Genomic DNA, 27,592 nt, shown 5'->3' with positions numbered 1-27,592 from the left:
AGTCTAAAATGGATTGGAGCTTTTCAGGATCCATTTTAAAACCTTCCCCAGAAATCACATACCCAAGAAAGTCTGTCTGAGACTGATCAAACCTGCACTTCTCCAATTTGCAGTATAGACCATGTTGCAGAAGTTTGTGTAATACCTTTCTGACCTGTCTATGGTGAGTCTCAATCTCCTTAGAGTGTATTAGTATGTCGTCCAGGTAAACAATAACACAATCATGTTGAAACTCCCTAAGTACCTCATTAATCAAATCTTGAAATACTGCAGGAGCATTGCAAAGTCCAAATGGCATCACCGTGTATTCGTAGTGACCATACCGGGTATTGAATGCCGTCATCCACTCATGACCATGCTGGATTCTCACCAAATTGTATGCCCCTCGGAGATCTAACTTAGTGAAGATTTTGGAGCCCTTAAGACGATCAAATAACTCGGTAATCAGTGGGATAGGATAGGCATTTCTGACAGTTATTTTATTCAAGCCTCGGTAATCGATACAAGGTCTCAGCGTGCCATCCTTTTTCTTAATGAAAAAGAACCCAGCCCCAGGCCGGAGAAGAAGACCTCCTAATGAATCCCTTTTCTAAATTCTCCCGAATATACTCCTCTAGAACCGAGTTTTCCTGAACAGACAAAGGATATACATGACCCCTCGGAGGCATAGTCCCGGGTAGAAGCTTAATTTTACAATCAAATGACCTGTGGGGCGGTAAAGAATCGGCATTCTTCTTGTCAAATACTGCCTTTAAGTCTAGGTAAAGGTCTGGTATCTGTCCTTCTGTGGACTGAGTAGGATTCTCCGGTATGTTAATGTTAGCTAATGGAGAAACCTTGCCTAAACACCTCTCCTGGCAGCCCTGGCCCCACGAGAGTATCTCCCCTAACTCCCAATCGATAATAGGGTTATGTTTCTTCAACCATGGGTACCCCAGAACTATGGGAACGGAAGGGGACGAAATGAGCAAAAGAGATAAATTCTCCACGTGTAGGATACCAACATTTAAATTAATGGGTACGGTCTCACGAAAGATAACAGGATCTAGTAGTGGTCTACCATCTATGGCCTCAACGGCCAAGGGTGTCTCCCTTAGCTGGGATGGGAAATTGTTTTTAATAGCAAAGGCTTGGTCTATAAAATTCTCAGCAGCACCGGAATCTATCAAAGCCATAGCCCTGACTACTTCCTTCTCCCAAGTTAAGGAAACTGGTAGCAGAAGCCTGTGATCTTTATAATTAGGAGTAGAGGACAAAATAGAAACACCCAAGGCCTGTCCTCTAGAGAGACTTAGGTGCGAGCGTTTCCCGGACGGTTAGAACAGTTCGAGAGTAAATGACCTTTGGCTCCACAATACATACACAAACCCTCTCTTCTCCTGTACTGTCTTTCCTCCTCAGAGAGGCGGGTATACCCTATCTGCATAGGTTCAGGAAGCAAAGATACTGTGGAGTCAGGACTTGGAAAAGCGGGGGCTAACCTAAAAGAAGGTCTCCGATTCCTCTCTCGAGTGTTCTGTCTCTCTCTTAAACGTTCATCTATACGAGAGATGAACGAAATTAAGTCTTCTAAATTCTCAGGGAGTTCTCTAGTAGCAACCTCATCAAGGATTACATCAGATAGGCCATTCAAAAATACATCCATATATGCCTGCTCATTCCACTTGACTTCTGACGCCAGAGACCTGAACTCTAGTGCATAATCCACAAGTGTTCGGTTCTCCTGTCTCAGGCGCAACAGTAATCTGGCTGCATTCACCTTTCTACCTGGAGGGTCAAATGTTCTTCTAAAAGCAGCTACAAATGCATTATAGTTATACACTAATGGGTTATCGTTTTCCCATAATGGGTTGGCCCATCTCAGAGCCTTCTCAATAAGTAGGGTGATAATAAATCCTACCTTTGCCCTATCTGTAGGATAGGAGCGAGGTTGCAATTCAAAGTGGATACTAATTTGATTTAAAAAACCACGACACTTCTCAGGAGCCCCACCATAGCGTACTGGGGGGGTAATGCGAGAAGAAGCACCCACTCTGGCTACCTCTAGACCTGAACTGACAGGAGAAATAGGGGTATTATGTATCTCCTCTGGTGGGTTATTGGCACGAGATAAAAGTGCCTGTAGCGCAAGCGCCATCTGATCCATTCTGTGATCCATGGCTTCAAACCTAGAATCAGGAGAAGCAAGCTGACTGTTTGTACTTGCAGGATCCATTGGCCCTGTCGTAATGTCAGGATCGGGACAGGGATCCAACACGCAGCGTACAAACAGTAGCCAGTAACGTAAGTAGTACTGTAGAGAATAGTCAAAGACAAGCCGAGGTCGAGGGTAACAGAAGACAGGTGAGCGAGAGACAAGCCGAATCAAGGGTACAGAGGTAAGCAGAGTAGGATAAACGAGCCGGGTCAAAACCAAAAGGAATAAGCAGAATACAAGCACTGAGTGACTAGAACAAGCTAGAACCACGACAGGGCAATGAGCTAAAGAAAGATGCTCTGTTAAATACCCTGTTCAGGAAAGTAACCACGCCTCCGAGGCGTCCTGATTGGTCCTGCAGCAATTGACTGACAGGTCGTTCCGGGTAGCGTCCTGCCGTCGACTTCCGGTCGTGATGCTGTAAAAGGCAGTCACTCCCTCGCGGCCGGCTTAACATGACCGGATAGACCGCGAGGAAGGAAGCCATCAGACCGTCTGGATGGAGGAACGGATAAGTCTCTACCTCTTTCTGACACATACACAGCACCCACACACAGCACCCACAGACATACACAGCACCCACAGACATACACAGCACCCACACACATACACAGCACCCACACACATACACAGCACCCACACACATACACAGCACCCACAGACATACACAGCACCCACAGACATACACAGCACCCACACACAGCACCCACAGACATACACAGCACCCACAGACATACACAGCACCCACACACATACACAGCACCCACAGACATACACAGCACACCCACAGACATACACAGCACACCCACAGACATACACAGCACCCACAGACATACACAGCACCCACAGACATACACAGCACCCACACACAGCACCCACAGACATACACAGCACCCACAGACATACACAGCACCCACACACATACACAGCACCCACACACATACACAGCACACTCACAGACATACACAGCACACCCACAGACATACACAGCACACCCACAGACATACACAGCACCCACAGACATACACAGCACCCACAGACATACACAGCACCCACAGACATACCCAGCACCCACAGACATACACAGCACACCCACAGACATACACAGCACACCCACAGACATACACAGCACCCACAGACATACACAGCACCCACAGACATACACAGCACCCACATACATACACAGCACCCACACACATACACAGCACCCACACACATACACAGCACACCCACAGACATACACAGCACACCCACAGACATACACAGCACCCACAGACATACACAGCACCCACAGACATACACAGCACCCACAGACATACAGCACCCACAGACACACAGCACCCACACACACATACAGCACCCACACACACATACAGCACCCTCACAAACACAAACAGGACCCTAACAAACACACACACACAAAACACTACCAGTACCCTCACACACAAACAGCACCCTGACACACAGTACATTTACAGCACCCTCACAAGTGCACACACACACACACACAAACAGCACCCTGACACACAGTACATTCACAGCACCCTCACAAGCACGCACACACAAACACCCTCACCCACATAGTACACTACCAGCACACACACATCACACTAACAGCACCCTCACACAGCACACACACAGCTTTGTGTGTGTGTGTGTATATGTGTATATATATACATACATATACATATATATATATATATATATATATATATATACACGCCGCGTGTGCTTGTGCTTGAGGGTGCACACCCTAATGCAATAGGCTGCGCACGCCTATGTTCACAGCATTTGTGTCTATTGCCTGTCAAATATCGGTAGCTCCTGTGGACGAAAAGGGAGCGCTTCCCTTGGCTTTCAGGGAGCAATTGCTTGGCTTAGTCTCTTGTACCTCCCTTCCAATTAGTGCTCTCATAGCTTGCTGGGAAGTGGTGGAAAACAGAGGTTGAAGTTGATTGGGCGTTGTTGGTAACTGTGGCCGAGCCAGAGTTCCAGCGGCATATGGCTATGTCCCCCTAAAGTCCTTCCTGAACTCTCCTGAATCATTTGCTCACCTGGGGGAGAGGCATTCTTGGGTATTTAACATAAAGGGTAGGCTGTGAGAGCCAGAGGTCTTTTGGAGAAGGTTTGAGGGATAAAACCATAGTCTGCCACACAGCTCCCCCTTAACCATTAGCCGGCATACGCAGTTTGATCCCTATGGATCAGCTTGAGGATGTCCGGGGGCTCACAGATACCTTCTCAAGTTTGGTTTGTCTGGATATCCCATCAGTGTTGCCATTCTGTTTCCTAGGGTGGTAGCGTATAGTAAAGTCACATGGCCGCAGTGCCAAGCTCCAACGCAGCAACTGGGCATTGTCATACCAATGTGTTGTGATCCGTGAGTAAAGTGAACTGCTGTCTGCAATTTCTTCAAGGCCCACACCACTGCAAGGCACTCATTCTCGATGTTGGCATAACTCACGTCCTGGATAGAAGTTTCCAACTGAGGTAAACTACCGGGTACTCTACGCCATCGTCTGCAACCTGGCTCAGCACTGCTCCCAGCCCAAACATAGAAGTACTTCCCTCCCAGACTCAGCGGGGGCATTTCAGGCAAGGGGTTCTAAGGGCAGGGGACTCAAGCCAACCTGATCCTTGGAGTATTTGTGGTTGTCTCCGGTGCGGGCCTGCTGCCGGATGGGTATGAGGTAAGTTTCCTCCCAAGTGAGCTGGTTATCAAAGGCAGAGGTGAGCTGCATCAGGTGGTTCCCTGACAAGACTACTGCGGATAGCCCCTGAATCAGTCTGACCTCCAACCTCCACCAGCCCCAGTGTAGATGAACCTTGGCAGTGGGCAGGTGTTTGCATAAATGACATCATTAATTTCTCAGACCAAACTGACCCTGGCCACACCCCTACTCACACTCCTAAAATTAAAGTCTCCTTATTCATTCACTTGAAACTTTGGGAAGTATGGAAATGCAGCCCGCAACTTGCAAGATACCTCCACCATGCTTCATTGTTACCTGCAGACACGCATTCTTGCACCACGCTCCAGCACTTGCAAAACAAACTGCCTTGTAAAGACTTGCTACACTTGCACAAGTAGTGGAATTGAAGCACACCACAATTTCAATAATCTTCTCTTACTAGAATTGTTTTCTAAAAATCACAAATCAGTAAAAATATTCAAAATCAGTCAATCAGAATTGGTGTAAGTGGGACTGGCAGTAGTTAAGCATTAGTAACTTTTTTATCAGTCTGATTCTCTAAATTGGCACTTGGTTGAATAATGCATTGCTAATTTAAAGATATATAAAATATAAAGAGTTTTACTGGTCATGGAGGTGGTGGTAGTTTTTGTTGTGGTGGTGGTGCTGGTGGATAGTAGAAAGAATAAAGTCAGTGTGTGAGCTTTTTGTGGAACTGGTAGCAGATGATATTACAACTGTCTCCATTGGATGAGGAGATGCAAATGCAGAGATCGCTAGAGATGAACTTAGACAAGGTGAGACGATGGAGGAGGTGAGAGCACACTAACTGGAAAAAATAGTGGACTGTTGCCTGACCTCTTCAGACTCTCTTCTTGTAATACCTTTGGCTCATAGTTCTTCTTGGGCCAGAAATCAATAAACATTGTTTGCAGTGGTGGTGGCAAGAGGGATATTATCAACAGATTGATTACCATCACCACCAAGACCAGACATTGGGGACATAGGTTGTCTCATGGCCGAGGAGCTGTCAGCAGTACTCATGGCCGATGAGGCATCAGAATTACTTATGGCCGAGAAGGTGTCTGCGGTACTCATTGTTCTCAGAGTATGTTAGGAATGCATAGGTAAGAATTCAGTAGCCCTGAGCCATGTTTACCCATCTGCTTTACTGCAACTGGGGCTTCGATATGTCAGCTGGGGTAACCTCCTACCAGCCAGGGGAGGAAGTGGGTCCGCCATACCACTCTCCTCCTGTGTTACTTGTGGTTGGCTTGTAGTTTATGGGGTAGGCCATCCGCAGCAATGAGGTAAGTATTCTTCCCCTAGGGTCTCCACTACCTCTGGGCTCTGGTGCTCTGGCTTGGAAGTAAAAACCCACTCAGTAGTAAAAGGAATTAAATTTGCATTTCCATGCTTTTGAAGTCCACTTAGATAGACTTTACATTTAGAGTTGGCAGTGCTATTTAAAGTCATGGACTTTACACAGTATTTAGGGCTTATTTTCTAGAGCAAAACATTTCTTTGTACAAAGTCTATGAGAAATCAGTTAAGAATTTTATCTATAAAAAAAATCTGTTGCTATGCACTGCATCGTGGTAAAGTATAGTGTAGGGCTCACAGACTGAACATATCACTGTAAATGTTAAGACATGACAAACATAATATACACAACGGGTTCTTCGGCAAACAAAACAGCCAAGAGCAAGGCTGCATTTTGTAGAGGCAGTGAGAATGAACATGTCATTCTGAATTGTAAGACATTGCACGCTTGTTGTGTATTCTGGTGCAAGAATTTGGTTCTCTGGCAAATGGAGCAGTCAAGAACAAAGCTGCATAGTGTAGGGCACTTAGAATGAACATGTCACTGTGGTTTGTAGGCCATGGCACAATTGTAGGGCCAAGTGGTATGAAATAGGAAATGGGTTCTCCAGCAAACATCTTTAAGCTGCAGGAGATTGTGTTACGTGTTTTTTCTACAAACATAAGTCTGTGTAGGGCAACCATGCTTTTGGTGAGAAATTTGTGTAATTTAAGCAAAAAATACATAGAAAGTGCAAATGGTCACACTTTTGACAGATCTTGCATGGCACTGAAAAAAAATTAAATACAATTTGCAGCCATTTGCTACTCATCTTTTGCTCTCTGTTTGCTATTCATGATTTATTTTGCTACAAACTCTAAAATGGATGTTTGAAAGGCTATGTGCATTTCTATTTGGCAAAAACTGAAAATCCTAGTTGAGTACAGGTGGTCCTCACTTTACTTCCTACCTTTTTTATGACAGCTCGCACTTATGACCAGCTCTCTAGCATGGTTATTCAAGGGATTCCTCACTTTGGAGAGCTGGTCTATGTTCAGGAAAGTTTTCCAGAACATAGAATTCAGCGATTCCCTGCGCTATTAAGCTAATCTATGTTCGGGGAAGTTTTCCAGAACATAGATTTGCGGAATCTCTGTGCTAGTGAACTGGTCTATGTTCGTGGGAATTCCCCTTGTATGGACCTAGCGGGGAATGTGATGCAAATAAGAATAACGGAGCCTACCCAAATCCCCCCCAATAACGACAGACACCGAATTTGGATGGAACAGGCCACATAATTTATTAAAACATAAGACTGTTGGACTCATCCAACATTTATTAAACTTTATCATTTAATTATAAATAATCCATTACTTAACATACAATTATTAACACCTAGTGCCCCATAGACTTAGCTTACATAAATGTCCTTGCCAATGAAAGAGACTACTTGCCTATGCACCAACTTGCCCACAGGGTTCTCGCCTCCCCCCTCGTCCAAACCAAATTCCCTTTTCCTTTCAATGCTTACCACCAGCCGGCTTTTAGCTCGGTGGGCATGTCCAAGTCGGTAAGTTAAAAGTTTACCCTACAGAGCAGGGGAGAATGAGACCTGACCTTGTCCATATCTGATGTAATAGCCCCCAAAACCTATTGGCAAGGAAACGCCCCTACCACAACCCTACCACAAGCCTTAAATCAGAGGGGAGCCCCACCCAAATCACCCATGGCCTGTTCCACTGCTTCCTGTATAGCAAGATTAAAAAGGTCGAGCCCGACCTCCATGATTAACTCCATCACCCAGAAACACATTAGCTGCCTCCCGTGTGAAACACCCCATGGCTTTACCACCAAACAAACCTAGAGACCCTCCAATTTAGCTTCATACGGCAGCGTTCCATGGCTCTCTGATTATGGGCCCAGTGCCAGAAGATACGGGAAATGACCTCTGATCAAATGAGTCACACGTCAGGAAACAGAAATAAAATGCGCACCAAGTCCCTCTTAAGGGCAGACGCGAAACACCACATTGGCATTGTCCCAAGATCATTGTCCCCCAGGTGGATAACCCGAATGTAACAGCTGAACCTGCTCCGGGAGGAGCTGAACCCATTTCATACCTCTGGCGCCAAACCAATGAACCTTTGCTTCAGAAGGCGTAAAAACCCATTAGCTCACCACCCAAACGGACAGCTGCATGCCTCCTGGCCCAGAATGCAAAAGAGTGCATGATCACCCAAACCCTGGGGGGAGTTGAACCGGCGGAGAGAAACCTCAATTCAGGAGAACGGCAGGACAAACATATGGGACAAGACACCCAGATTCCCACCTCCTGATCCTCTGAACCGCGTGCGCCGGCATGCCCATCCTAGAAGCCTCCTTGGCAGCGCCAATCCAAAAGGAATGCCCACAATATTCCTTGCTGTCAATCCCCAGGATCACCAGCCCCGAGCGAAAGACCCAGAGAAATTGGAAATGAGAAAGAAAGCTCCCATCCGCATGAACCAAAAAGGGCCTGTGAATACTGGGCGCAGCTCATAGTACTCCACAAAGTAAAAAATAGGGCAAATAGCCGAACCCATTTAACCTTCCTGAAGACATCCGACCTCGAGTGTCGAATTTTAAATAAGATATGATCCGCAGAGCACTGAACATCGGCAAACAACACCCACCACTGCATCGCCTACAAGGGATCACCAATTTCCCAATGCGCATGGCCCCAAAGAATGCCAGGTAATGCCAGTCCAAAGCAAAAAGATGGGCCTCAAAACTGAGTAACAGACCCGAGGGGGCACCCCACACAATCTTGTCAGGAGCACAGCGTAGACCGACCTACCCACGTAGCTTGAACAGGAAGCTAAGACCTGAAAAACATGAGGAGATTGCAAAGGAGGACCTACCCACAACCCAAGAGCCACAAAAGCCCTCAGAGACGGGCAGTCGAGTCACCAAAACCACCCGGGGCAAAACCTCCCACTTGTCCATTCGCACCACACCTTACTGTATCGGGTCCACGCGGCCCAGGAGACTGACCCATGGACCAAATCCCTCAATCTGCCAGACCAAGCGACCACATCTCCACCGAGCATGGAATCCCTTCCAGATCCGCGGGGCGACCGTCCGAAAATCCCGACCATTGCAAACGAGAGAGAGTATCAGCCATTACTATGTGAACTCCAGGATTAACGATTCCTAGTTGAGGCCAGAACCCCAAAACCCCAAAACCCAACCAAGCCTGCCACATCTGTGAAGAGGTGTAGGTCCGTGTTAGAGACCTCAGGCACCTGCCAGTAGGACCTGCCATTATACACAGCCAGGAAGGAGTCCCAGACTGTAAGATCATCCCGCAGAAGTGCCGGGGTTCGGTGATCCTGGACATCACCGCAGCCAGACGCCTGTGAAAGACCCACCTCATCTGCATGATCCGACAGGTGAAATTCAGCTTACCTCCCAGAGACTGCAAACTGCGCAGTTGGCTCTAATGCAGCCCTAGGGCCAGAGACACATCCCGCCGTAAGCTTTAATCTGTATCCGAGGCAAGAGGCATTCCCCTGCCACAGAATCAATCTCGATGCCCCAGATTCCCAAATAGATGTCATCATTCACTGAACCCCTACAAAGCCACGACAAATGAAGAATCAAACTGTATTTTTCTTGCTTCTTTTTGGCCAGTCCGGTAAAGCGGGGTGGCTATAGGGACCGGCCATGCAACCCAGAGACACATGCTTGCCAAGCGTTTTCGACCACATGCAGGAAATCCCAGACTGATGGAAGTTTCCAAATCAGCAGTGAAGGGGGGTGAAAGAGAAAGGAATCTAGAAACCATGCTCAAAGCCTTCCAACAGGATGTTGGCTGCCCAACGGATCCTATAATGGGCGAGCCACGGGCACATCGTGCTTATAAACACTGGCGCCGTTGCCCTTAGTCCCCAGATCCCCATGCTCACTAGCTTGTCCTCTATGAAACACCAGAAGATTGGATGATCACCCCATGTTTGAAACGGCACGAGGCACCCCATTTGCAATGACTGTCACTAAATGTCCAACAACAGACGGACCTCTGCTGCGTGGCCGGGAGGTTGATGATCCTCCCCCACTGACCCCCCCCAAAAAAGGATAAGAAACCACCGTGCTACGGTGCGGGTCATAATGGCGAGCCAGAGGCCAATGTCCATCTGGTCCCAGGAAATTGAAGGGCGCACCGCTAAACGTTGACAAAATTGCTCATAATACTTCCACCAGCCCAGACCGCCATAGGTACGACAAGCGTTCCAAATGGTGTCCTGGTAGCAGAACAATGCGGAGCACTTCTGTAGAGCCCTCTTCCCAACGACACTAGCCAGTATTGAAAACGCGCAAATCCAATTCCACCTGTTGGGCAGTCCCAGGAACAGCAGCCAGATCCTGTGAGTAGAGCAGCGGAGAGGAGCTAAGCTCACAACCCGCAGAGTAAGGCATCAGAGGTAAGTAACCAGGCGAGAAAGGGGGGACAGAGGGACCTGCAGGGGACACATGGAGGACAAGAGAAGGGAGGAGAGAGAGGCGGACAGAAAGGGAAACAAAGGGAAGGGGGGAGCCCAAAACGGGAGGAGGGGGCACCAAAGGAGGAGGCAGCTGGGGGGGGGATGAGAGACAGAGGCAGGAGAGGGTACTCCCCGGCCGTTCCATATCCTCAGGATATACCCGAACCCAGAGAGGACCCCTCTCCACCCCTCAACGGCGCCACAGCCGTTCCCCGCGTGGTCCCGTGGTGTCCACTCACCACCGCTGTCACTGGTCCACCATTGAGTCGACCGTGTGGTGCGCGGGAAGGACTCCCAGAGGCGGGAAACCTTGTGTGGTGCCTCGGGCCTGGGCTTCGGCTCTGATAATGGGCCTGAGGTGCAGGCGAGCAGGCGAGCGGGAGCATGGGCTCCCCACGTGGGAGGCCCCAGCAGAGGCCTGGCTGGAGGATGGGGCTAGGAGGGGGTGGGGGGACCACACCGGCGGCCAAACCAGGCTGCAGGTGAGCACCATCCAAGGCAGCTGAAGCTCTGAGGGCAGAGAGGATTGATTCCACATCCATCCTCAAGCAGAAAGTTTCTAAAGGTCCAGGACACACAGGAGCAACAGGGGAAGTTGTTTGCTGGCCCGTCTCCCAAGAGGCACTGAGGTAAGATGATCCATACACCACTCCCAAACACATAACCACTCCCATACACACTTACAACCAATCTTAAATCTCCATCACCCCACACTCATACATTTGCCCTTGTCCACTTAGCTGCGCTATCTCACCAGGTCCTAAACATAGACCGTCTCTCTTGCACATGCTCGCTAGCGCATCCTCAAACCAATTTGTTTTGTAAGTGAGGAGTGTCTGACAGTCAGCTAACCTCATCTGTTGCCAGCGGAGTTTGTGATGTTTTGTACAGCAAAAACCCATCCAGGTGCATACGCACCTTTGTACATGGAGAAAACAGTCCGCAAACCTTTGCAGTGCCAGGGACATTCACTTTGTAGTGAATTAGAAATATAAATATTGTCAGATTTGTATTCAATCATCAAATCGTTACCTTGGGACTGAACTTAGCCCATTTAGGAGATCCTCCTGATAATACTATTAGTGAAACTTTTTGGAAACTCATCTGTGAATGACATATTTTTCCAACGCAGCTATTTCCTGGTCAGCTATTACAGTTACAGTTCCCTGTTGAATTCAGGAGCAGTCACAGTTTAGTGAATAGCAGACAGCAAAAGTATGGAATAGCACTGAGCAGTTGTAAAAAAAGTTTATATTTGTGGTTTAATTGTGCTGCAGTTACAGCAATTGCTAACAGTTTGCACCTTAACCTTAGTACTCAGTCACGACAGAGAAAAACACAGCAAATTCTTTTCAAATCACCTAGCTGCAAAAAAACAAGGCCATTATCGTTGTCACTCTGCACCTTTTGACAGATGTTTTTCTTTTGCCCCTGAAGCAAATTTATAACCAAGTCGGTTACAGTTTAACTTTGCAAACAATATCTAGTTCAGCAACACTGCGTTTTATATAAAAGCAAAAACACATAAATATCTCTGTCTATTCGTTGCAAACAAGCTCCAGTAAATTAACACGTAATTGCATCATAAAGAAAGAATTGGGACTAATGTTTATCATACAGTGTGTAAGCAATTAATTTGATTTCCTACTCATACTGCTGTGCTCAGTAACAGCAGCTCAGCTAATCAACAGTCTAAGCCACCTCCTGTCGCTCTGACCTGTCTCAGTTGATAATACTGCTTCACAGAAGCTCCAGAACAAGTTGTACTTGGCAGTCTGCCCGAGAACGGAGCGATCCTGCTCCTGCGGGATTCCAGAGCTGCCACAAACACAACAGGTCACTCTCCACAAATGTGACATGAAAGAAAGGGGCTGGAAATCTCAGCAGCAATGGTGTCTGGCGATCAATATCTTTGTGTTTTACCGTCTATGTTTACAAGGTGTTTGTTTGAATTGAAAAAGGGGGACACAGATATATAAATGAGTTCTGGGACACAAACATGTATATTCTGTGTTGACCGATGTTTTTAACCAGCATCACTGTCCTAAAATTAAGCACTTTGTGCTATTTGAATGTCATGCCATCCCTTTGTATTTTTTTTATGGAGCAGTTCATTGGGTAATGCCAGCTGCTGTTGTCCAAGAGATACCAATGAGTACGATCTGCAGCTTAGGTTTAAATGACCTAGCACAGATATTTCCAAATTTGTCTTCCTACCATTGCCCCTCTTAGCATGGAATTATGGGATGTGTAGTGGCGGCTGGTGAAGACCTATCTCTTGATATATTGGACTCATATATTGGATGCATTGAATATTATAATTGCTCTCAGAATATAAAAAAACACCAACTTTACTTCATTAGTTTATGCCTGCAGTATATGACCAGCACATTGCAAAGAAATGTGAGTGGAAAATCCCTGGTATTGATAGAGTTAAAGTATATAATTATGTAATACTTAGTGTGCATGAAATTGCTTAGGCTTATAAGGTACACCATTCCTCCTCTGATACAATAAGTTATGTGCGCAAACAAAAAAAATCAATTTGTGAAAGAAGTCTTGAGGATACAGGACATAACAATAATGGAACTGTACCTGGAAACCTGGGATAGTCTGGCAGTATGTTTGAGACACACACAATGTTGGGGGTCATGGGAATTATTTCCAGATGTTTAGACAGTGCTGGGGTTTGAGGAACACATTGTCATCAGACACACACAGAGCTGACATAACTAAGACATTTCTAGAAGGTAATGATGCTTCCCTTGGACAAACAATACCAGTAGATACACTTGTGTTTACCTGTCGAACATTGCCATTTTTGTTCACCCTTCTAACTCACTTTCTCAGTACTAATTCTCTAAAATTGGACCCTTTCCAATCATGATTCCGCTCCCCCCATTCTACTGAAATTGCCCTAAGCTAGGTGATTTAGCTATGCTAAATGTTAAGATCATTACTCTCTCTTACCTCTCCTCAATCTCTCTACTGCTTTTGATACTGTTGACCACTCATTTCTTCTTTAAACCTTCCACAACCTTGGACTCAATGACACTGTACTTTTCTGGTATTCATCCTATCTTTCTGAACATTTATTTAGTGTCTCCTTCTCCAGTTTCACCTCATCCCCACTGCACACTGTGTGAACTTTGTTCTAAGTCCTCTTTTAGTTGGTTTGACCGGGATTCTCATCAACTTATTGTCCCTGTAACCTTTTGTAATTGTCTCATTATTGTTACATTTCCCCCTTTATAATTAATGTAAAGCACTCTCCCTGGTTTCTCTTTAAATACTGTGTTCACTTAGGTAGGTAACCACGCCCCCAAAATGTTCTCGTTCGAACACCTTGGCAGGCCGTGGCGTTCTTAGTGTCATGACGTCGGCGCTCATTAGCCGCATCATAAAAGGAGGTGGGTTTATCGCGGCTGCCGTGAGATTTGCTAGGGACAAGCTGAAAGTTAGTAGAGGTGAATGAGATGCCAGCCTGTGACATGCTCCTGACTGATACATAAGGTAACCTGACAATAGTCAGCCAATTCACACTAGTTTTGTTCCCCTGCATCCCTTCTAAGTTTCCATACTTAATTCCCTCTGCACAAATTAAGAGTAGTAAACATATACATTTTTTTATTTTATTTTTTTAATCAATGGACCTATTCCAGATGCATGATCCTGGAGCTTCAGCTCCATTAGCCCCCCACGTTAATCCGACGATGAATTGATCCAGTGTTCATATATTGATGCAATCCTGGTTTTATTTATACTAACAATTGTCTATTTTATATGGCCACCTTGGTATAGTTTTATACATTTCTACAATGCCCAGTTAGTGATGTAATTAGTCCTATGAATATGATCGGCTCCAGTCCAATGAGGCCCTTAATCCATCCCTGCTTCCTGGGGGAGGTGACAGTGTAAGGAGATAAGGCAGCAAGAAAGATTCCCAGGCACTCAAGGTGTGAAAACCGCAGGCAGATTTATTGAAACAAAACAGACAGCAACGTTTCAACCCACAAAGAGGTCTTTTTCAAGCTTGGTTTTCACACTTGGAGTGCCTGGGAATATTTCTTGCTGCCTTAACGTGTTGGGATTTCTGGTCCTGTTCCAGAGCACCTGTGGCCGCTGGGATCCTGTGATCAATTTTGCTAGTGTAAGGAGATAAGTGTCAGAGTGGGCAGCAAAATGCCACCCTCTTTCAAGTGCCAACAATGTTTCTGTTCTGACGTGCATGCACCTGGCCTGAACTCGATTGTGCCATAATTTGTCAAATATTATAATTTTATTAATCTAATATACATTTAAAAGACATTGGAGAATCTTATAAAATTTTTTGAGATAACACTGCAATTTTAAGGTTTAAGGTCTATTTAGGACTAAGTGGCTGGGCATTTATAGCACAATATTTCAACTAGGGGAATTGGGAAGACCTTGACTCATCATTGTAATTATACCTCCTCATACAACACTAGGGCCAGAAGAAGATATCTGCTGGAGACATTATGACTATAATATCAGCAGATTATATCAAGTGAAGTCAGTCATTTATTAAATCACACAATTAAGAAATACCTGTTATTTCCAGTGTCAGTGGCAACCAGTAAATATCACAGCAGTTATATCATGCGATAAAAACACAGTTACACAGTTCAAAACGTGCTTGTAACAAGGATAATATTCTATATTCAGAAAGGAACTCAGTGAACTCTGATAGAAAGTTGTTAATGCTTCATAGGTCGGTCTCTTTGCTCCAGGGAGTTCAGTCACAAGATATGCTCCGGACAACCATGTGGCATTTCTGTATCAACCTTGCTTTGAGGTAATCAGATACACTGCTAATTCTCTGTATTTTTGTAGGCTCGGGACATGCTGATAATATTCCATTAGAAAAGGAAAGAAAACATTTAAAACAAATTAAACAGAAATATATTAAGTAATAAATAATACCACTGAAGTGAAAATTTCAAAATGATCTGAATAACTCCTTATCTAAACTAACTCAAATTTGCCACAAATTGGGCCTCAGTTACCAAAGTTAGTTCTTAGTAGGAGCCATCTGTCAGGGCTCCGCGGGCGGCTGTAAGGAGAGGCTGCAATCCTCTTGCAGCGCTCACTCTCAGTCCTTCGCCGCCCGCGGTCTCCCCTTCCCCTACCTGTCGGCGAGCGGCGTCCTCACAGCTCCATGCGCCGCTCGCGTCCTCCTCCTCGCCTCCCAGCGGCAGCATGTATAACGCTGCACACTGGGAGCCCGCACATTTATGCGAACGCCGGGGTCAGTCACGTGACCCGGCGTTAAAGCCACAGTACCATAATCACAGTGGGAGGTGTAAATATCTCCCACGTGTGATTGTTAATTCTGATTGGAAGTTATTCAATCAGAATTAACCACAGGATTTATATACTTACCTTTTCTGTCTCTCAGTGCCCTGTTGTGGTATTGTGATACCTGTATTGCAGTCTGCTCGTGTTTCTCTCTGGTTACCGATTATTTGGCTTGTTATTCCGATTTTCCTGTATGCTCCATTCCTTTGACCTCGGCTTGTTTCTTGTTCTCCCATTTTCTGGCTCCCTTTACTTGGCTTGTCTCCTGACTATTCTTAGTGTGCTTAACCCGGCCATTTTAATGACCGGTATTGCACCCTTTACTTTCTGTTACCTGTTAGCGTGTTAGGTTCCCGAATCGTGACATTACAACAGGGCCACCATGGAACATGCTGACATTCCACAGCTGTTAGTGAATCAAGAGGCTAGAATGGATGGTTTAGACCACCGTATGGATCAGTTTGTCCAGGCTTTACAAACCATACTGGCTCGTACTGCCCACTTGCAACCTGCCGTTCAAGAAGATGTTGCTGCTGTGCCAGAACCCATTCCCGATCCAGTACCCGTTCCTGCTCACGTGGTTCACATGACACCACCACAGTGCTATAGCGGTGATCCAGCATTGTGTCGTGGTTTCCTCAACCAAATTGATATTCATTTGGTGATGAATCCTCGTTCCTACCCCACTGATAGAACCAAAATTGCTTTTTTTAATTAACCACTTGTCCGGGAAAGCTTTAGCATAGGCTAATCCCATGTGGGAGAATACATCCCCAATGTCCTTTGCAGACTTTTGACAGCTTTCAAACGCACATTTGATCAACCCGGTAGGGTTGCTTCTGCTGGCAAAGCTCTGCTTAGGGTCCGACAAGGTAATAGATCAGTAGCGGATTATACTATTGAATTCCGCACTCTAGCAGCTGAAGTGGTTTGGAATAACGACGCCCTCGTAACAGCCTTTCAGGAGGGTTTAGCTGCTTACATACTAGATGAGATAGCATCCAGGGAATTGCCTGTTCTTCTGGATGATGTAATAGATTATATCATTCTTATCGACAACCGTATTAAAGAGAGGCGTAGTCAAAGACGGATGAATACACAGGTGCTACCTGCTTTACCCAGTACTGCATTACTAGCATTACCTCCTCCTAGTCAACCATCTCCCGAACCCATGTAATTGGGTGCTATAGGGTTAACTGAAGCTGAAAGAGCATATCGCAGAAGGGAGGGGTTATGCCTTTATAGTGGAAAGAGGGGGCATGTCCGAAGAACCTGCCCTAATCTGCAGGGAAACTTCAGCACCTAAGGCCTAGAGAGGGGTCGGCCTCGGGTGTTATGACCTTTTCCCCTCATGTGTCCATCTCTAGACCGTTTATTACGGTTACTCTTTTGGTCAATCAAATCACTATAACAACCAAAGCCTTGATCGATTCAGGTGCTGCAGACAATCTTATGGATGAGAACTTTGCTAAAACCGCAAAGGCCACACCCAAAAGGCCACACCCAAAAGGCCACACCCAAAAGGCCACACCCTTGGCTGTTGAGGCCATAGATGGTAGATCACTTAAAAAAACCTAGTGACCCATGAAACCCAAGAAATGGTTCTGACTGTGGGTGCCCTGCATAGGGAAAGGTTAACCTTCCAAATAATTGACTCCCCTACAGCTTCCATCGTTCTGGGTTTTCCCTGGTTAGTTAAACACAACCCAGTACTTGATTGGGGTTGTTTAGATATGCTCTCCTGGGGGGGAATCTTGTCAACGAGACTGTATGGCCCGTGTGCGTTCTGTTTGTCTACTTAATGTGCCCACTAGAGATGTCCCGAATAGTTCGCTGGCGAATAGTTCCTGCCACGGACGGCGAACATATGCAATGTTCGGTCCGCCCCCTATTCATCATCATTGAGTAAACTTTGACCCTGTACCTCACAGTCAGCAGACACATCCCAGCCAATCAGCAGCAGACCCTCCCTCCCAGACCCTCCCACCTCCTGGACAGCATCCATTTTAGATTAATTCGGAAGCTTTTTTTTTTTTTTTTTTTTTTAGACAGAAGTGTGTTATATTTGAGCATGCTAGGCTGAACGTGCGTATATCATGGCTAGTTGCACTGAGGGTATGAGTATATAGCAGTACATTGTTGTGAAAAATGTTTAGGGTGTAGCTTGCACGTTATCAACTGTGTATTTATATCAGCAGCTCCACCACTAGTTATAAATCAAGTGTGAGTCACCCCATGAGATGAGACTAGTGAATAACATAATACATGAATGGTTAAGGTAAAGGCATGTAAGGAACTACGACAATAAACTCTTTAGGAGGTGAAATAATGACATGTTTAAACGCTTTAAACGATTAGTTAATGTGCAGAGAGCAGTTCATGTGATCAAAGGCATGGTGTGGAGGATCGGCTATAGTGGGACATGCTTGGCAGCCTGCTGTTTACTGCTTGTGCTCATCTGATCCCTTCTGGGCGCCAGGTGCAGACCCTGGGAGTCCCTGATACCTGGAACAACAAAGCCAAGTCTCTGGCTGAGTGCCGGGTTCGTGACTTCAGGTGGTGGAAGCTTGTTTTGTCGGGTGGTTGGATCTGTCCCGGTGGTGCTTCACGTCCGGTGCGGGATTGTGGTGGCTTAAGGTGGAGGCGAGTGCTTGACGTGCGGCAGGCTCTGCATTTCTGTTTGTGCCTCCGGTCCCGTCTTCAACGCCTTTTGCGTTGGTGGATTTTAATGGGGACTGCTTCGCTTAGCTGCGGTGGAGCTTGTTGGGGCTGTGGTGGAGCTTGTTGGGGCTTCCTGCTTGTTATTTGCTTCCAAAATTGATTAAAGAGTCTGTCCAGCTTAGACTCAATATCCTGCCATGCTTTGCTGGTACCAGGAGGACACGCGGCTGCCGCCATATTGGGAGAGTCGCAGATGAGTATGTCAGCCTGGGCGGCTGTGCTCTGTGCGTCCATTAGCTCCAGAAAGCCTCTCAGGGGTGGACCGGGATAACCCCCACCGGTCCGAGGGGGGGGGGAGTAACGGAGCTCTTGCCGGGAAGTAGCTGCTCCTGGGCATCCCAGAATCGGGAGATCGGCCGCCTCTCCCGCCCGGTGAGCACCAGGCCACACTTGCCACACGGAGGTAAGTAAGACTCTGTCGAGTTGCTGACCGCTATTAAGCATGCCGGGTCGGTCAGGTAGGAGCAACATTGCTGTGTCATCCCCTTCTGGGGTGAAATTCGCTTGTTGATAACTGCTTAAAGTGAGATATTGAGGGAGCTCACACAAAGTGCGTCTTTTCTCCATGACAGCTAGGCCCTGCCCCCTGGAAGCTGCATTCTTAGTGAGAGAAGGGACAGTGTAGCTGCTGCTGATTTAATAGGGAAATCGATAGCTAGGCTAGTGTATTCAGTGTCCACTACAGTCCTGAAGGACTCATCTGATCTCTGCTGTAAGGACAGCACCCCAAAAAGCCCTTTTTAGGGCTAGAACATCAGTCTGCTTTTTTTTTTTTCTTTCTGTGTAATCTAATTGCAGTTGCCTGCCTGCCAGCGTGTGTGTCAGTCTTACAGCGTATACTGTGACTACTTGCCCAGTTCCACCACTCATATCTGGTGTCACAATAGCTTGCATTTAAAAAAAAAAAAAAAAAGAATTTCGACTGTAATATAATAGCAGTCAGTTTCCTTCATACGTGTGTGTTTCAGGGCCTGCCAGGGCACAGTGTCACACCAGTGCAACTCATATCTGGTGTAACAGTAGTGTACATTTAAAAAAACAAAACAAAATTTTGACTGTAATGGATTGAATAGCAGTTAGTTGTCTGCAATCGTGTGTGTCAGGCCTACAGCGTCTACTCTGCCAACTTCTGCCAGTGCACAGTGCCACTCATATCTGTTGTCACAGTAGCTTGCACGCATAGTACCACTAATCGAAAAAAAATGACAGCCAGAGGCAGGCCACCCCACAGGGGCCGTCGTGGTCTTGGTGCTGTGATTCCCTTTGGCCCTAGAATAATGCCCAGTGTTCAGAGGCCACGTACCCTGAACTCGAAAAGTTCTGAGGACATAGTTGACTGGCTAACATAGGACACCCAATCTTCTACAGCTTCCGCTCGGAACCTTGACGCACCATCCTCCTCCAGCTTAGCTTCGGGCACCTCTCAAGTTACCACTCGCCCTTCTGCCACCACCACCAACACTAGCACCACAGCCGCTTCACTTGATCTGTCAGAGCAGTCACGTGACCCGGCGTTAAAGCCACAGTACCATAATCACAGTGGGAGGTGTAAATATCTCCCACGTGTGATTGTTAATTCTGATTGGAAGTTATCCAATCAGAATTAACCACAGGATTTATATACTTACCTTTCCTGTCTCTCAGTGCCCTGTTGTGGTCTTGATACCTGTATTGATACCTGTATTGCAGTCTGCTCATGTTTCTCTCTGGTTACCGATTATTTGGCTTGTTATTCCGATTTTCCTGTATTCTCCATTCCTTTGACCTCGGCTTGTTTCTCGTTCTCACGTTTTCTGGCTCCCTTTACTTGGCTTGTCTCTTGACTATTCTTAGTGTGCTTAACCCGGCCATTCTAAGGACCGGTATTGCACCCTTTACTTTCTGTGACCTGTTAGTGTGTTAGGTTCCCGAATCGTAACACCATCTTGTTCAAGAATCCCAGGATTTTTTATATAATGTTTACTCATTCCCAATATTTAACCAATATGTACTTGTAAGAAGTGGAAGAAAAATTTAATGTAGGAATCAACACCTTATCCTGCAACTGGGTGCCTAAATCTTGACTCCTGGTCTTGTTATAAGCTCCGTTCTTCACACACTTAGCACAGAGAATGCAAATAGAGAACAGGAGAAATTAAATAATGTTTCTATTTCTTTCCTTTATTTACAATTTGTGTTCCTTGCTGTGCCTGGCCTTATCTGGGTTGTATAGGATTTGCTAGATCTTTAATAAACTGGTAAATTTAAGAAAAGTGTAATCTTACATTAAAAGAATATTAACATAAGTTATATGGGTTTTTAACATTTCATTCAATCGTTTAATTTCCAGAGAAGTGACAATTCTCCTTTAAAATCTCAACATTGCCAAACAAGCACAGAAATAAATATAATAAATGTTATCCATATAACAGATAACGTGAACTAGTTTGATGTGTTCACATTCTTTTTTTTTTTTTGCATGTGGCCCACGTGCTGTCAACTCGCACTTTATGCACGTGACCGTCCGACTTATTCACATTCTTTACTTTACGCACATGGTCTATGTGCTCATATTTTGTACTTCTATGCTCATGGCTTTTTGTGCTCACATATTTCACTTTCTGCAAATGTACAGGATTATATTGATGTTTTCGTTCGCTGTAGGCGGTAAACTACAGAGTTGTATTGCATAATATTGGGGCACTATTGTGTAATGTCTTTATATATATACACTGCCAGGCCAAAAAAAAAAGTAGCCACCTGGATTTAACTAAGCAAATAGGTAAGAGCCTCCTATTGGATAGTTACTGCATGGGCGATTATCTTTCAGCTGTCAACAAGTTATTTAACCCCAACTGATGCAATGAGTAGCTTCTCATTTCTTAAACAACCATGTCGATGGAGGAGATTGCAGAAACTACTAAAACTGTCCAACATATTATTAAAAACTGGAAGGATAGTGGGGAACCATCGTCTTCGAGGAAGCAAAATGGTCGGAAAAAAATCCTGATTGATCTTGATCGGCGATTACTTAAACGTTTGGTGAAATCAAATCGTAGAAAAACAACAGTAGAACTCAGGGCTATGTTTAATAGTGAAAGTAAGAGTATTTCCACATGCACAATGCAAATGGAACTCAAGGGATTGGGACTGAACAGCTGTGTAGCCTTAAGAAAACCACTAATTGTAAGGCTAATAGGAAAAAAAAGGTTTAATTTGCTAGGGAGCATAAAGATTGGACTCTGGAGCAATAAAAGAAGGTTATGTGGTCTGATGAGTCCAGATTTACTCTCTTCCAGAGTGATGGGCGCATCAGTGTAAGAAGAAAGGCAGATAAAGTGATGCACGCATCATGCGTAGTGCCTACTGTACAAACCTGTGGGGGCAATTCTATGATCTGGGGTTGCTGCAGTTTGTCAGGTCTAGGTTCAGCAACATTATGTGCCCCATAAATGAGGTCAGCTGACTACCTGAATATACTGAATGTCCAGGTTATTCCATCAATGGATTTTTTCTTCCCTGATGGCACGGGTATATTCCAAGATGACAAATCCAGGATTCATCAGGCTCAAATTGAGAGAGTGGTTCAGGGAGCATGAGACATCATTTCCACACTTAGATTGGCCACCACAGAGTCCAGACCTTAACCCCATTGAGAATCTTTGAGATGTGCTGGAGAAGACTTTGCGCAGTGATCCGACTCTCCCATCATCAATACAAAATCTTGGTGCAAAATGTATGCAACACTGAACGGAAATAAATCTTGTGACATTGCAGAAGCTTATCAAAACAATGCCACAGCAAATGTGTGCCGTAATCAAAGCTAAAGGCGGTCCAACGAAATATTAGAGTGTGGGATCTTTTTGGGTTTTTTTGTGGCAACTTTTTTTTTTGGCCAGGCAGTGTATATTACTGGGCTGTTAAAGTAATGATTGAGGGATTATATATTTTTAAATATTAGATATATCATGGTATTATGTGGATCGCTATAAGTTTTACTGAGTTGCATTTTCTATTTTATTGGATTTTTATTCATCGCTACTGCGTTTCTGATCTGAGGGATTATTATATTTGTATGTACACTGTACAATGAAAATAAAGTTAAATGTAATCTAATCTTAAAATAAATTAGAAAAATAAATTACACTGGCCTGTCCCTGGTCAATATAATAACAAAGAGGAAGCCAGAACCACCATCCTCTTCTTTCATCACCTCATGTGTGAGTGATAATGTGTCCATGGGAACCGGTTCTCTTTTAAGATGGGAGCTGAACCTCAGATGCAACACTCCCCCTGCTTGGTATACAGTGAATGGAGACTTTAATAGATACACTATATAGACAAAAGTATTGGGACACACATATTAACTTTTGAATTTAGGTGTTTTAACGAGATCTATTTTCCACGGCTGTATATAATCAAGCACCTAACAATACAGTCTCACAAAAACATTTGTGAAAAAATGGGAATCATTTTGAAGAGCTCAGTGAATTCAAGCATGTCATTGTGATGGGGTGCCACCTGTGCAATAAGACAGTTCATGAAATTCCATTCCTGCTAGATATTTCATGGTCTACTGCAAGTAGGACTACTGATGAGTGGCTGTATTTAAGAACAGCAGCGTCTCAGCTGAGTGGGGTCACCGAGTGCTCATGGTGGAGAAAAGTAACCAACCCTTTGCTGATTACTTCCACTGGCATTAATATCAGCACAAAATCAGTGCGGCGGGAGCTTCATGGAATGGGTTCCATGGCCACGCAGCTGCATGCAAGCCTAAGCAAGCTAAGCATCAAACTGAGTGTGATTACAACATCACATTGCATATTTTGCTCTGTATAATTTTACTCACTCTATTTACTTCTATCAACATGTCTTGAAAAATGCGTGTAAAGCACGCCACCACTGGGTTCTGCAGCAATGGAAATGTGTTCTATAGCGTGACGAATCATGATTCTCTGTTTGGCAGTCTAATAGACTAGTCGGGTTTAGTGCATGACAGGAGAATGTTACCTGCCTGACTGCATTGTGCCAACTGCAAAGTTTGATGAAGGAGGAATAATGGTATGGGGATGTTTGGATGTTTAACCAAGACAATTTGGACAATACTATGCTTCAAACTTCGTGGGCACATTTTGGGGAAGTTATTTTCTATTTCAGGATAACTGTGCCCTAGTGCACAAACTAAGGTTTGAAAAACATGGTTGGATGAGCTTGGTGTTGAAGAACTTGACTGCCCACACCTCAACCCCATCAAACTCCTATGGGATGAACTAGAACAGAGATTGCGAGCCAGGCCTATCCAATATAAGTGCCTGACCTCACAAATGCTTTACTGGGTGAATGGGCAGAAATTCCAACAGAAAAACTCAAAAATCTTGTGGAAAGCCTTCACATAAGAGTGAAAGCTGTTATAGCTGCAATGGGGGGATCAACTACATATTAATGTCTATGTAATTAAAATGTGATGTCTTAAAAGTCCCTGTTGGTGTAATGGTCAACAGCATAGGAGCAGGCCAAGACCATCGACAAAGCTGGGAAAAGGTTTGTGGGTACAATGACCAGGGTTCAATGCTAGCCTTCATTGAGAACATGGCCATACGACAAGTATGTATGATGTGAGGGATTCTAGGGCTTGGTGAGAGAAACAAAAAATTAGGGGAGCTGAAAGATAATGGGAGAAACACAAACTGTGGGGAGAGGAAGTTGGGGTGAAAATTGGGTGTGTGAGTAGACTATGGTAGAAACAAACTTTGTAATAGAGCAAGGCAGGAATTTAACACACCTTTTTTCCACTAAGACATACAGTATCTCACAAAAGTGAGTACACTCACATTTCTGTAAATATTTTATTTTATCTTTTCATGTGGCAACACTGAAGAAATGGCGCTCTGCTACAATGTAAAGTAGTAAGTGTACATCCTGTATAACAGTGTAAATTTGCTGTCCCCTCAAAATAACTCAACACACAGCCATTATTGTCTAAACCGTTGGCAACAAAAGTGAGTACACCACTATGTGGAAATGTCCAAAATGGGCCCAATTAGCCATTTTCCCTCCCTGGTGTTATGTGACTCGTTAGTGTTACAAGGTCTCAGGTGTGAATGGGGACCAGGTGTGTTAAATTTGGTGTTATCGCTCTCACACTCTCTCATACTGGTCACTGGAAGTTCAATATTGCACCTCATGGCAAAGAACTCTCTGAGGATCTGAAAAAAATAATTGTTTCTCTACATAAAGATGGCCTAGGCTTTAAGAAGATTGCCAAGACCCTGAAACTGAGCTGCAGCACAGTGGGCAAGACCATACAGCGGTTTCACAGGACAGGTTCCACTCAGAACAGGCCTCGCCATGGTCAACCAAAGAAGTTGAGTGCACGTGCTCAGCGTCATATATAGAGATTGTCTTTGGGAAATAGACATATGAGTGCTGCCAGCATTGCTGCAGAGTTTGTAGGGGTGGGGGGGTCAGCCTGTCAGTGCTCAGACCAGACACTGCACACTGCATCAAATTGGTCTGCATAGCTGTCGTCCCAGAAGGAAGCCTCTTCTAAAGATGAAGCACAAGAAAGCCCACAAACAGTTTGCGGAAGACAAGCAGACTAAAGACATGGATTACTGGAATCATGTCCGGTGGTCCGATGAGACCAAGATAAACTTATGTGGTTCAGATGATGTTCAGCTTGTGTGGTTGCATCCAGGTGAGGAGTACAAAGACAACTGTGTCTTGCCTACAATCAAGCATGGTGGTGGGAGTGTCATGGTCTGGGCCTGCATGAGTGCTGCCGGCACTGGGGAGCTACAGTTCATTGAGGAAACCATGAATGCTAACATGTACTGTGACATACTGAAGCAGAGCATGATCCCCTCCCTTCGGAGACTGGGCCGCATGATAACGGCCCCACACACCTCCAAGACGACCACTGCCTTGCTAAAGAAGCTCTTTGTAAAGATGATGGACTGGCCAAGCATGCCTCCAGACCTAAACCCTATTGAGCATCTGTGGGGCATCCTCAAACGGAAGGTGGGGGAGGTCTCTAACATCCACCAGCTCTGTGATGTCATCATGGAGGAGTGGAAGAGGACTCCAGTGGCAACCTGTGAAGCTCTGGTGAACTCCATGTCCATGAGGGTTAAGGCAGTGCTGGAAAATAATGGTGGCCACACAAAATATTAACACTTTGGACCCAATTTGGACATTTCCACTTAGTTTACTCACTTTTGTTGCCAACGGTTTAGACATTAATGGCTGTGTGTTGAGTTATTTTGAGGGGACAGCAAATTGACACTGTTACACAGGCTGTACACTTACTACTTTACATTGTAGCAGAGTGTCATTTCTTCAGTGTTGTCACATGAAAAGATATAATAAAATATTTACAAAAATGTTAGGGGTGTACTCATTTTTGTGAGATACTGTATACATACTAAATATATACTCAGAAAGAACAAAAAAAGTACAAAAAGATCATAATTTCAACCTTGAAACTACAGACCTGTGAGTCTAACATCTGTGGTTGAGAAATTATGTAAATATGTATTAAGGGATAATAACCAGGAATTAATTCTGAAAAACAATGGCATTTGTGTGAATCAACATGGTTTTATGAAAAACAGATCATATAAAACTAACATATTCTTTTTACAAGTCAGTAGAAGCATAGATCCGGCTGTAGCAGTGGATGTGATCTACTTGGATATTGCTAAGACATTTGAGCAGGGACATACAGTTGCCAATGACAGTAGTAGTGTGTCCCTGACCTATACATTCTACAAACATTTATAGGACTTGGGGTTTAAATTACAAAACTGCTGAGGCCAAGGATACGATAATGATGCCAATATGAAAGGTTATCATGTGGGTGTGCTGACATTTTTATACCACGTGTTGCCATAATAAAATCTTAATTTGTATCTCGGTCAATGTGTTTTTTTGAAATGAACATTTTCCGTTTCCTGAAAACCACTATCAGAAAACTCAATGACAATGCTATATAGAGAGCATCAAATTAAATACTCGATCACTACTTTCCCAAAAAACTGAAAAGAAAGTAAAAGATGGTAAAACTGTTAGTGAGTCTCATTTATTAGTGATGGAATTGCAATTGCTTATTTTTATCAGTTGCCATGTGCCATGACACGTTGATAGAAGTAAATTGAGTGTGCAAAATTATACAGAGCAAACTATGCAATTTGATGTTGCAATCACACTATTGAATAATTAAAAATATATATATTAATTTTACAGAAAATACGTTTTTCAGTGTTGCTGATTGCTCAAAAGATAAAGAAAACAACATTATATCCAAAAAAATAAAGTACAAGAGACAAAGAAAAACAGTTCAGTCCATAAGGTTCTTTTAGGACCACAGTTGTTGAGCAAGATATATATTGAACAAATAATGTACTTTTAGTAGCTGATCAGGCAGAAAAATCTATTGCTAAAAAATTTTTTAATTATATAAAAACACATTTTTCATTTTGCTTATTAAATAAAACCTTAACAACCAAATGACTTACAGATATACTGAACTTCACGACATTTTAAAACACAGAGACAGTTGTGATACTGATGGGCTGGAACTACATGAAGAATGAATTTTCTCCTTAACCCCTTAAGGACCAAACTTCTGGAATAAAAGGGAATCATGACATGTCACACATGTCATGTGTCCTTAAGGGGTTAAAGGATGCAACAGTATATAAAGTGTTGGACTATTTGTACAGGTCTGGATTACATGAGGCATACCTAAATACAGTCATAGCAATCAACATTTTGTTGCCAACATCTGCAACAATTGTCATCAATGCTAAAAGGAATAAAGGAAAACAAATAACTATTTATGCAGTGCAATAAGGAA

The sequence above is a fragment of the Pelobates fuscus genome, chromosome 9 (genome assembly GCF_036172605.1).
Source record: "Pelobates fuscus isolate aPelFus1 chromosome 9, aPelFus1.pri, whole genome shotgun sequence".
NCBI lineage: Eukaryota > Metazoa > Chordata > Amphibia > Anura > Pelobatidae > Pelobates > Pelobates fuscus.
The sequence above is the reverse complement of the archived record's forward strand: the minus strand, read 5'-3'. Positions refer to the sequence as shown.